Source organism: Kogia breviceps, chromosome 5 (genome assembly GCF_026419965.1).
Source record: "Kogia breviceps isolate mKogBre1 chromosome 5, mKogBre1 haplotype 1, whole genome shotgun sequence".
NCBI classification, from domain to species: domain Eukaryota; kingdom Metazoa; phylum Chordata; class Mammalia; order Artiodactyla; family Physeteridae; genus Kogia; species Kogia breviceps.
In genome coordinates this window covers 42,322,147-42,334,579 of record NC_081314.1, presented here as the reverse complement: position 1 = coordinate 42,334,579, position 12,433 = coordinate 42,322,147, and the positions used below count along the sequence as shown (strand labels likewise).

General features: G+C 45.3%; 1 long non-coding RNA gene across 3 annotated transcripts in view; it reads left to right on the top strand.

Annotated features, from left to right (window-relative positions):
* Positions 1–603: 603 nt before the first annotated feature.
* The window catches only part of LOC136794234 (uncharacterized), a 36,949-nt gene continuing 25,119 nt past the window's right edge, over positions 604–12,433 (top strand). The window contains exons 1-4 of one of the 3 annotated variants that reach the window (XR_010840648.1): positions 604–720; positions 1,146–1,323; positions 5,751–5,836; positions 6,495–7,479. This is a non-coding gene — a long non-coding RNA (uncharacterized lncRNA). Of the gene's footprint in view, positions 721–1,145; positions 1,324–5,750; positions 5,837–6,016; positions 6,271–6,494; positions 7,480–12,433 lie in introns of those variants that run through there. The other 2 variants (XR_010840649.1, XR_010840647.1) reach the window with 2 other exon arrangements.

The following is a 12,433-nucleotide window of genomic DNA, read 5'->3' as shown; positions in this document are numbered from 1 at the left end:
TCACGTTCAGCTCTCAGGCCCTTCCCTAAAGAACTATTCCCTTGGTGTGAATCACCCACAGATGAGTAGGTCAGGGTCAGGTGAAGCGGAAGTTCACGTCCTAAGACTTTTCTAAAGCGGCGGGATTTTCCAAAGAGAAACCAACCAAAACGGCTGAAAGTGTTTTGAAATCTGTCCCTTTCTAACTCCGTTCCATCGGGACCTGAGGTGGCAGGAAGAGGAGAAGGAGGAGGAGGGGATGCGGGGTGAGGCCGAGCCGCGCACTCGCGGGGAGAAGAGGGCGTCGGGCCCGGCGGGCTTGCGGTGACATGACAGGGGCTGCAGCTGGGGTCAGAGGTTAGGCGCCGGGCCCATCCCCTGGGCGCGAGACCACGGCTCGGCTTTCCGGCCCCCTCCCCGGGAGCCAGCACGCCGCCGCTCCGAAACTGCGCCCGGGGACCGGGTCATCCCAGGGCTCAAGGAAGCCTTCCATTGTCTCTCACCTAGACTTAGATTCTGCCGGGTGCGAAACGGCTTTCCCGGTCTCCCAGGAGACCGTGCTGCACGTCGGCCTGACGTCAGGGCGTGATGACGTCACGTCCACGCCGCTCCCCAACGCAGAAGCGGGACTTCCCGGGCGCCGCTCGGGGTCCCAAGTGCTGCGCGGAAGCGGGAAATCTCGTGGCGGGGCTCGGAGAAAGGGCTGGGCTTACGCTGGGGGCTGTGAGAGGGAGGCAATGGGTGAGAAGGGCGAGGCAGGGGAGGGCGGGCTGGAGTCGTGGGGGCGACTGCTGGGATGGAGGGAGACGTTCCCAGCCATGCGGCGGGTTGGAGAGACGCTGGCTGAGGTGGAGGCCAAAGTCCGTCCACCTCTCACGTCAGGCCCCAGAGTCCTTGTGGCTGACGCAGCAGTGGGCAATTATTGTTCTTGAGCGGAAAGAAGAGAGATGCCTGTAGAGGTCATGGGTGTAAAGGGAAGCTCTGGTCTCAGTCATTGCAGGGAGAGCAAGTTAATTGGGAAGGTGTTAGTAAAATTTTCATACTGGTCCAAAAGTAGTCAAGATGAAGGGCTTAGTTCAAAAGATATCTTGAGACCCGCTAGTCCACAATTTATAGAAGGCTGCCCACCCTTACACGTGACTTATTTTCCTTTCTTCGTTCAAAAGAAAGTGTTTATGGATGACCTACTACGTAATAAGCAACTGCATACCAGGCTGGGGTGATGCTGAGTGACTGAATCCATGCAGGGGACTCGTTCATAGTCCAGATCTCTCCTTTGAGGATTTTATAAGGTCCGAAATGCAGCTCTTCCAAGAAATAGAACATTCGCAGCTTGCTAGCCGGGTAAGAGACTTACTACTATTGAATGAAATAAGCTTGAGTAAATACAAAGAAAATACAAAATACACTTAACCTGATTGATATTTTTGCCCCAACGCCTACCAGTGACTGTTTCCACTCCTTAAAAGAGAGCATCTTTCTTCATTTGGAAAAGATAAGCAATAATTAGAGGATGGAAGAGAGGATTAAGGGAAGCAGAGGACAGCCAATGAAGTGGTCAAATACAGCATATTTATGAGAAATGCAAAGAACTTTCAGAGCTGTTCATCCTCAGCATGTTTCTTTGAGGGACAATGAAGTAGGACTGTTCTCATTTTCTAACAATGGGGCTTTAGGTTAGGGGGTTTAGCATCCAGATCCATGGAGTGCTTTATCTGGAACAGGAATTGCACACCTAAAGCAAGATCACTCTTCTGAGGCTAGTTTGGCTATTGTATGATTATTAGCATTAATAATATTTATTGAGTACTTTGTATATATGATAAGAAAACACTTTAAGGATGGGAGAAGATCCAGCTGCAAGGCTGTAATTCATTGTGTGGTCTCATTTCACCTGTGCTTATTCATCTCTACAGTGACATTGAGACCGATTTTCCTTCCACTGTAAATGTCCCTTAGACATTCACACTGTCCAGTAAGATAGGCACATGTGACTACTTAATTTGGTTAAAATGAAATAAAATTTCAAATTCCATTCCTTTATTGCACTAGCCACATTTTAAGTCATCCTCAGTAGTCACATGTTGCTACCACATGAGAGAGCACATATATACAACATTTTCATCATCAAAGAAAGTTCTGCTGAACACTGGTAGACCCAGTAAGAATTTATAGGATAAACAAGAGTTGATAAATTGTGAAGAATAGATCTTGTTAAAAGAGCAGCAGTGAAAAGTTGTATTCCTGAACACCACAGACCCACCCCTACTGAGGGTAGCCTCACTCCATATAAGGAACCAGCTCGCTCCCCACACCACCTCTACCCCACCCCCGCAGGGAGCAAGCAAGAGAACCTGTTGTTTTCGCTCCCTAGTGCTGCAGCAGGATTCCCAGTAAAGCTTTGCCTGGAAGGGGAAAAAAAAAAAAAAAAGATAAACATGAAGAGTTGTAACAAGGTTTTACAAAACAGGTTTTTTTGTTTTGTTTTTTGTGGTACGTGGGCCTCTCACTGTTGTGGCCTCTCCTGTTGCGGGGCACAGGCTCCGGACGTGCAGGCTCAGCGGCCATGGCTCACGGGCCCAGCTGCTCCGCGGCATGTGGGACCTTCCCAAACCGGGGCACGAACCCGTGTCCCCTGCATCGGCAGGCGGATTCTCAACCACTGCGCCACCAGGGAAGCCCACAAAACAGTTTTTTTAAAAAGTAATCCAAAAAGTCTCTTCCCTTTGTTGGTGTGTGTTTTTTCTTGACTCTTGGTTGGTTTCAGTCTCTCCCTTTACCTCTCCAGGTTTTTTTTTCCTTGTCCCTTTTGTTTTTCCAGTCCTTTTCCCCACCCCATTACTGGCCATACTGGAACTGAAGTAGAATTTAAAGCATTTCCATCATTGGACATACTGAATAAAGTTTTGTTTTATCCTCTTCTTAAATTTTAAACCAGTTAAGTTTCACTTTTTATTGTGACTTTTAAAAATAATCAGTAAGAACCAAATTGAGTTCCTTTTAACCTCTTCTGTGACCCTTTTTATTATTTTTCTCCTGTGGGTCAATGACCCCTGAGAGGAAAAAAAAAAAAAAAATACTCCCTAGTTTTGGAAGTAGAGCCTCTGTAAAGTGATAAACTAGGGCTTTCCACATGGTCCGCATACCTTTGTGTTGTAGCATTAACATTTGTGAGAACACAAGTGTCTGTGCTTCTGTTATGAATTTGAATTTACCTAAGATATTTATCCAGCAAGGCACTGTCATTCATCCCATTCATTCTGGTAAGTAATATTATGCCCCCCCTCTTCTCTCCCTGTCCCCACATGAAAAGCATTTGGGAGAATAGGTACTTTGTCTGCAAGTCTGATACAAAGACCAGGAAGTCTACCCAAGATGGCTTATTTTAAAGTGAGCTCAAAACTGTACAAAGGGAGCATGACAAAATTACAGTTAGCCCAACTTTATTTTTATCCTGTGAATCAGAACACAGTACAGCACAACACTGAGATCCTCAAAAGTTTGAAAAAAATCGTTGCAGACGGGCTTCCCAGATTGGAAGCAACAATGGTTTTCACTGCTATTTCTGGGTTCCATCCAATGCAAATGCAGAATTTTTTAAAAGCTAACATTTACTGGGCTCTTTCCTGGCATTTCATACACAATGTCTCATTCATGGAGAATCCTACCAAACATAACTCAGTCAGATCCTATTTATTGTTTACTCTCACTCAAATGATGGAAGTGGCCAAGGGCATGACCCAACACTTGAGCACTAAAGTATACTAGGACCGAATCTGAGTGTAAGCAGAAGCACCTGGGACTCCGGTATTGGGTTAGCTGACTCTGCCACCCAGCCAGGGGCCTCAGCCTGCTATGGGTGTCACATGTAAATACCCAAGAAGTATTTAATTCTGGAAATGTAACTTTGTGTTATACATACTTTTTTCATAACTTTTCCCATACAGCTTCATTTTTTTAAAAAAGTCAGCTACAAGTGACCACCTGCTTTTTGTACTTACCACATTTTATTCCCACCAAAATGTAGATAGGATTTTCTTTTCTGTTTTTTTTTAACTGCTAATCAATAGTTAGACTCCTTTGTAAAACTGCTTTGTCTATTTTGAACCCCAAATAACTCTGGTCTAGAGATGGCTTGAACACAAAATACTATTTGTGGGTTTAGACTGTATATTTTTGAATCCATCACAGGTGCAGTGTAAACTAGAGTACCTAATAAAATGAAGGTCACAATGTTTAAATAGTGCTCCTCTCTAGGAGTTCAAATGTTTTGTCATCTGTGCAGAAATAAATTGTGTACTGAACTCTTTTTAGCCCTGAGAATATGATTATTGAACAAAATTTCCAATGAGACAAGTTACGCCTTAAAGCAATAAACATCTACTTTCAAATATTAAAAGTCAAGCTCAACAGTGAAACCTTTGATGATCATAAATGTATGCTTTTGTGGCCTGTTCACTATTGGTAAGAGCTTTACCCAAAAATGTACTGTGTACCAAATATAGTTTAATATTTGTCAAATGAATATTTATTTTTGAGATATAACTGACATATAACATTATATTAGTTCCAGGTATCCAACAGAGTGATTCAATGTTTGTTTATATTGTAAAATAATCACAAGTCTAGTTAACATCCATCACTACACATAGATAACAAACTTTTTTTCTTGTGATGAGAGCTTTTAAGATCTACTCTCTTAGCATCTTTCAAATATAAAATACAGTCACGATGCTGAACATTACATCCCTAGGACTTATTTATTTTCATGAATATATTTTAAAACACAAAAAGAATAAAGCTCTAACGGTAGTGACTTAAAACTCTTGTAACCCATTTGATGCTCAAAAATATGGCACTGGGGCTTCCCTGGTGGCGCAGTGATTGAGAGCCCGCCTGCTGATGCAGGGGACACGGGTTCGTGCCCCGGTCAGGTAAGATCCCACATGCCGCAGAGCGGCTGGGCCCCTAAGCCATGGCCGCTGAGCCTGCGCGTCCGGAGCCTGTGCTCCGCAACTGGAGAGGCCACAACAGTGAGAGGCCCGCGTACCGAAAAAAAAAAAAAATATATGGCACTGATAGTTTTTTAAACCTTAGCATCCAATATCTAGCCTATAACAAATGTTAATGAATTCAAAGACCGAACATAGACAACTGCCTTATGCATTTATAAAACAACTTTTTTATTTTGCGGTACGTGGGCCTCGTCACTGCTGTGGCCTCCTCCCATTGCGGGGCACAGGTTCCGGGATGCGCAGGCTCAGCGGCCATGGCTCACGGGCCTAGCCGCTGCGCGGCATGTGGGATCTTACCTGACCGGGGCACGAACCCGTGTCCCCTGCATCAGCAGGCGGACTCTCAACCACTGTGCCACCAGGGAAGCCCTAAAAAACTTTTTAAAGAACTTGCTTGTTTAATGAAATTATTACTTGTTTCTGAGATTTCCGTAAGATTCTAATGAAGCATCTAAGAGCCTAATATTTGTTTTGATAAGTGATTGGCAGAAGTGATTTCATTCTACTTTTATAGAGATGTTCATGATTCTGCACCTATAATTTTAGTTAGCTATGGAATTTATAAGAATCGAATTAGGACAATTTTCCTGTCATTTTGTTATATCTCTATTAATAGAATATTTTAATACCATTAAATAAGGAGTTGTGAATCATCTTAAAGAGATTTTCTTATGAACTAAAATCAAACATTATTATCAGATCTATCAAACAACTGAATTTTTTTTTCTTTTTTTTTTTTTTGGCTGCACCATGCAGGATCTTAGTTCCCTGAACCTGTGCCCCATGCAGTGGAAGCGCAGAGTCCTAACCACTGGACCGTCAGGGAATTCCCTATCAAACAGGTAAAAAAAGATTAAAGTAATGATAGCCCTGGTTTGCAAGGGTGTAGAGCAACTAGCACTCTTAAACACTGCTTTTAGGTGAAAAAATTAATGTATTTTAATACATTATGTTTTAAATACCTTGAAATGTTCAAAACTATTATAGTGGACACCTGATTCCCCCTTCTTCCTTTTGTTCAGGAATCCAGACCTCATCACCCTCCCCTCCCCTCCCTCCACCCCTAAGCACATGTGAATCAGCCCAACTCCAGGAATGAGCTCAGATTAGGTCAATTCTACTGGCCACTTCCCCTTTACCAGTTATTTAAATCAGGGATGAGCCTATGACCCAATTCTCCAAGAGAAGGCTGCTGTAAGCTTATGGGAGAGTTCTTTGTTATCGGCACATATATTTAGTGTTCATCACAGTCTTGTTTATAATGTTTAAAAATCTGAAATACCAAAATGAAATAAATTGACTTATCAAACAAGAATATTGTGCAGCTGTTTAAAATGATGATGTAGTTTATTGGTGATGAATGTCCCAGTGAATTCTATTCTTTTTTTCTATGAAAAAAAAGCAAGTTACAAATAGTGTTATACATTTTTAAAACGTATTCCACATAACATTCTAAATATACATTTTGTTAATTATTACTATCAATGTATATTCTGTTAGAATATCAAGGTACCTCACAGAATCAACAGAAGAGCTAAATAACCAAGCTTCAAGAAAGCAGGAAACAGGACTGCTTTGAGAACTCTGGAACTCTAAGAAGTCATGGAAAGTCTCAGCCCTTTGAATCTACCACTTACTGAAAGTTGGTTCCTTTCTCTTTTACAGTCTCTGCATGTGGCAGGGCAGTGGTGGCTGACAGGCCAGTTTTGACACCAAGAGGAAAAGGGGCTTCTATTCCCAACCTCCAGTTAGAAAAATGCCAGGAAATGACTGTTTAGCACACCTTGAGTTACACACCGATTCCTTGACCAAATCACTGAAGCCAGGAGGAGACAGATACCTGCCTCCTGACCAATTGTGGTGACCAGGGAGGCAAGGCCACACATGATGACACCTCCCTTTCTAATTACATGTCTAGAAGAATAAGGCAGAAGCAGAATCCGAGAAGGGGCAGTTCTGTCCCAGAAGACAGGAAGAGTGCTAGGCAGATAAAATAACCGTTCCTACATTCACAAGTGAGAATCTGAGTTAGCTGGGAGAACATTTTAAAATTAAACAGTGAGGGCTTCCCTGGTGGCGCAGTGGTTGGGAGTCCGCCTGCCGATGCGGGGGGCGCGGGTTCGTGCCCTGGTCCGGGAGGAATCCCGCATGCTGCGGAGCGGCTGGGCCCGTGGGCCATGGCCGCTGGGCCTGCGCGTCCGGAGCCTGTGCTCCGCGGCGGGAGAGGCCACAGCAGTGAGAGACCCGCGTACAGCAAAAAAAAAAAAAAAAAAATTAAACAGTGAATCTTGCTGTCTTTCCACATGTGGTAAATTGAGAGGTGAACATGTGTCTTCTAAAAGACCTTTCTGGGAGTTTATGATAGGTATCCTAACCCCGGAGAAGCCCCTCTTATATAATGGTGTGCTACTTGTGTAACAAGTGTGTGTGTAACTAGGCACCACAGGCCCAAGGGTAATAATAGGGAAATAAATAAAAGCATAGATCCACCAAATCAAACTTTAAATAAATAAAATAAGTTAATGTGGAATTTTGAGAGCTTAGACGACTGGAGTGGTTTTGTGTGTTAAACTGTCTTGGTGTTAATATTTTTTTCTCTCCAAACTTGATTTATCTACAAATCAACAAATATTTGAATTATATAAACAGATATCTGTGAAAAAAAACATTTTTCCCGCACATGATCTTGAGAAGGAACTTGGATTATGGCGTCCTGTGAAGTCACTTTTTTTTCTTTTAAATGTCCTTGGGACTCTTGAGTCAACATGTAATAGAGGGCTCTCCAGTTACTACGCCATTAAAATCAGGCACCTCTTCTTTTAAAATAAAACACTGGCAAGAACGCTTCTAGGAGGAATGACAGTTTGCCCAGCATCACGACTCTGTTGCTAATTCTTGAGCAGAGTGCACAAAATTTGCGTCCTAAAGCCACCGTCCTTGCTCTGATTCCTTCCTGTGTTAGCATGTCACGCGAACCGCACCTGTGTGCCCTGACTCTTAATGTAAAGCTTTCTTTGGAAAGTCTCCCCGGAACGACTGCTTATTGATAGAGCAGCTCTGGTTGCCAGTTCGTTTAATACATCCTGTCTGAGCGGGTTTTATTACCGAATGTTACCCAGGTTCCGATAACAAGGAGACGCCGTGTCCTCTCCGGTGAACTCACTCCCCGTACCAGAAATATAGCGTGACTCCTCTCCCCACTGCCGTTGTAAAACTGGAAACCGGGCGCCGCCCTCCTGCACCTGTGCTCCAGCCCCGCGATGGCGGCGGCGGCTGCCGGCGAGGCTGCGAGGGCGGACCCAGGCACGAAGTGCGTGCAGCCGCTGGGCCGCGGGTCACGCAACCCCGCGGCCCCGCCCCCGCCAGTTGCGCTCGCCGCTTCCGCGCTCACCCGGGCTTCCTGGCCGGCCAAGTGCCGCTTCGCGTGCCGACCCGGCCGCCTAAGCCCGCGAAGAATCCGGTTCCGCCCGGCCCCCGCCGCCGACTTGAGCCCGAGCGGCTGATGCGCTCATTTTAAGGCCGAAAAGTGCCCAGCTCCGCTGCTGTAAAGCAAACAGCCCGGGCGGCGGGACGAGGGCGAAGGGGAACGCGGGCGAGGAATCGGTCTCGCCCCGCGGACACCTGTCAGCTTCCTGAGCTGCCCCGGCGCTTGTTCGCTGCCTGCCTTGCCCAGGAGCTCGGTCGCGAGCCACAGCAGCCTCGCGCCCTACCGGTGTTGCGCCCCGGGACAGGGACGCCCAGGAAGGGGGTCGCGAGCCCCCCTCCCCCAGCGCCCCACCGCAGCCCTGCCTGCGGGAACCCAGGGCGCACGTGAGGCGAGTGGCGTTGCCGGGCGACTGACCACGTTGACCCGGCGCTTTTCCACTCCGAGGGGTTTGGCAGCTGTGCGTCAGGGGGCGGTGAGGGACAGGGCCGAGGCTGAGAAGAACGAGGGCCACCGCCTGGGAGGTCAGGTTATTTGTTGACGTCCGGATGCCGTCTTTCTGCAGCCTGAGAACGGCGGCGTGGTGACAAGCAGGCTGGGTCTCCAAGGAGCGGCGAGGCGCGTCTGCACGAAGTCTCCGGGGTGGGCGCGCCGGCGGCCCTGGCGCCTCTCACGCTACGCCGCGTGCCGCCGAGGCTGCGCGTGTCGTGACGAGCGGCGATGAGCTTAGTCAGTTACCACAGCATCAGGGCTGGGAAGTGCAGCCTGTCACGCACCCCAGCCTCTGCGGCGCGCCGGCCCTGACCCGGCGGCTTGGCCGCGCCGGCTCTGGCAGAGGGAGCTGGGGGTGAATCAGCCCCTTCCAGGGGCTAGAAAATGCGACGTGCACAGTTACGGGGTGGATTCCATGAGCAAACGCGTTTGATAACGCACACTGATAATGACCTCTGTGAGTCGGTATCTTATACCTTGCCCAGTAGGTAACTGTCTAAAAACCACTCTAACACGGAACTCAAAAGTCGTTAAAATGTGCCTTTAATTTGCTTATATTACTTCGTTCGACAGGCGGTGCACAGGGTTTACATATGCGTGCATGAAATTCAATCTACACAGTCAAGTCTGGAGGCATGGTTTGGCAAGAGGGATAATTGTGAATTCAGTACGAGAGTCAGGGTACAAACAGTATGATTACTTAAAAGGACAAATGAACTGAAAAAAAAAAAAATGGACCACGACACGAGGAAGCCATTACATTCATCTTTTCATGGTCTTGAACATCTTGTACCAACTCAGCTATAACACACAGCAGAAACATAATTAGACACAGAAAGCGCAAGTATTTAGCTGCACCAAGCAAACATAAAAAATAAAAAAGCTTTATATTATAGACACATGATTGACAACCATAACATAAGAGAGGTATATCTTTAAATTTTTTTCTATTTCAGTCATTTCCTTAGGATACATGTGACTCACTGGTAGGTATGCCACTATGAAACAAATAGGATTAATCACAAAATGCAGAAAAATCTCTGCTCTGAATTTTAAATATTTGTTATGATAAATTCTTTTTAATAGATTGCAGTGTTCCTATGACGCAAGTTCAGTAAGGAAATAGGGACTTGAACCTAAGTGCCTAGCAAACTGCATCAAATGAATGTTTTGAATGAAGTAAATGAATGAATGTGTAGGCAGTGAATGAATGAATGTGTAGGCAGGCCTCTGATGGTTAGAGCTGTGAACTAAAATGCCTTGAGTAATGCAGCCCTGCCACTGACTCATGTGGGATTCTGGTATGATGGAAATAATGCTTACAGCATACCTACTTCACCAGAGGTGTGGGGAGAACTATTCCTTACTCACCAAAGGTGCTTTGAGATCTTTGGAGGAAGGTGATACATTCAAATATTATAAATAATGCACTGCAATTATGATGGCCCATATATAAAATTAGAAAAGTATAAAATAATGTTTAAATACAACTGTGCCACCAATTTTTGTTTGTACTTTGTCTATCAAGTACTGAACTACAGTGTGGGAGGCTGCATCCTTACATAATCTATTTGGTTTATAGACGTTTTATTGTCAGTTGACAAATAGCTCAAGATGTGCTATGGACGTTTTATGTTTATTTATTTATTTTTAGCTGCACCGAGTAGCTTGCGGGATCTTAGTTCCCAGACCAGGGATAGAACCCGGGACCTCAGCAGTGAAAGCACAGAGTCCTAATCACTGGACCACCACGTAATTCCCTGCAATGGAAGTTTTAAATAATTGATATTTGAGTAGTATTTGTGGTGATGGTATTTTATAAGAGAGCTGAGACCGCTGGCCTGTGAAGTGCCTAGAAGAAAACTTATTTTGGATGACTTTCTAATTTGATCTGTGGAATCTTGAAAGCAAGAGACCATCTTGGTGTATCTTCCTGATGCTCAGTGACTGAAAGTCTAGGATTAGAGATTTACTTAATCAGCATATTAAGGGACCTACTGTGTGCCAGGCATTGTTATAGATGTTGGGGATAGAGCAGTAAACAGACAAAACTGATTGATTACTTAATGTTTAAATGTTTTTGCCTCTATTTAAATGCAAACCACCTTAGGAATAGTAATACAGTATGTACATCTTTGTGTAAATGTAAAATTAGCTTCTCATCTCAGCTTTTAGAAGAGATCTCCTGAGAGGGAAAGGAAGTCACTACAGAGTGGTAAGTGGTTTTAACTTGAATCAGAAGGCAGATACCATGCTTAATCAGCCTCTTCTATTTAGAAAATCATAAGACGAAATCACTCGGTACTGCCTGTTTTCCATTATTCTTCATTTCAAAGTTGCCCACATCTTTCTTAATGCCCTCTGCTATCATTGTAAGGCTCTGTATACCCTTTCCGCCCAGCCGCCATACACTTGTGCGGTTTGTTGACTGCATAATGGTGCCTGGCAGAGGAGGTGGGGAGGCTTTGAACTCCAGCCCCTAGCTTCACCTCCTAAGATATATGCCATCCACCTGAGGAAGGGGTGCCTTCTTAAAAATTTGAACAAAGCACCATAGGGCGCAGGGGCTCTCTTTGTTCTTCAGAGTTCTCAGCCACCTAGCTCCCATCTGCCCGTTGACGTGTATTTTCATACTGTATTTAATAGCACTGCTCTGTTGTGAGTCGCAAGACAGGGAGCACTGGGGGATGGGGAGAAGCCAAGGCTGAAGGAGAAATGAACCAGCCCCTGTCAGCTTCCAGGATGTCCAATTAATATCTAGATCAATGGGGACTTCCCTGGTGGCGCAGTGGTTAAGAATCCGCCTGCCAATGCAGGGGACACAGGTTCAAGCCCTGGTCCGGGAAGATCCCACATGCCGCGGAGCTACTAAGCCCAAGTGCCACAACTACTGAAGCCCGCGGGTCTAGAGTCCGTGCTCCACAAGAAGAGAAACTACCACAATGGGAAACCCACGCACCGCAACGAAGATTAGCTCCCGCTCACCGCAACTAGAGAAAGCACGCGCACGGCAACGAAAACCCGACGCAGCCAAAAATAAATAAATTTATTTTTTTAAAAAAAATCTAGATCAATGAAGACTAGACAAGGCATGATGCTGTGTGAATGTTCTGCAGCAAAAGTGAAACAATGCTGGAGCAAAAACCTGCCTTTTCCGTTTTAGCAAACTGGAAGACCTGTCAACTCACAACTGGCTGCTCAGTACTGCATTGCAACCGGAGAACACGATACCATCAGACAACATGGCTCAACCTTTTGGTTGAGCTTATTTGTAGGATTTGATGTCAGATGATTTGATAGAGGATATATGTCCTGCTGAACCCTGGGGACAGCCTTGGTATTAAAGCCTTTTCCTTTTCCCATTGCTAACTTCTTTGTGGACTGTTGATGATAATTGATGTTGCAAACAATGAGTGGTAGAGACTGCAGTCAAGATGTAGTTACCTGATTAGTCCAAACTCCTGCAGGGGAGACGTGCAAATAGATAAGCCCCAACAGGACCTAAAGAACCATGTGGTTTTGA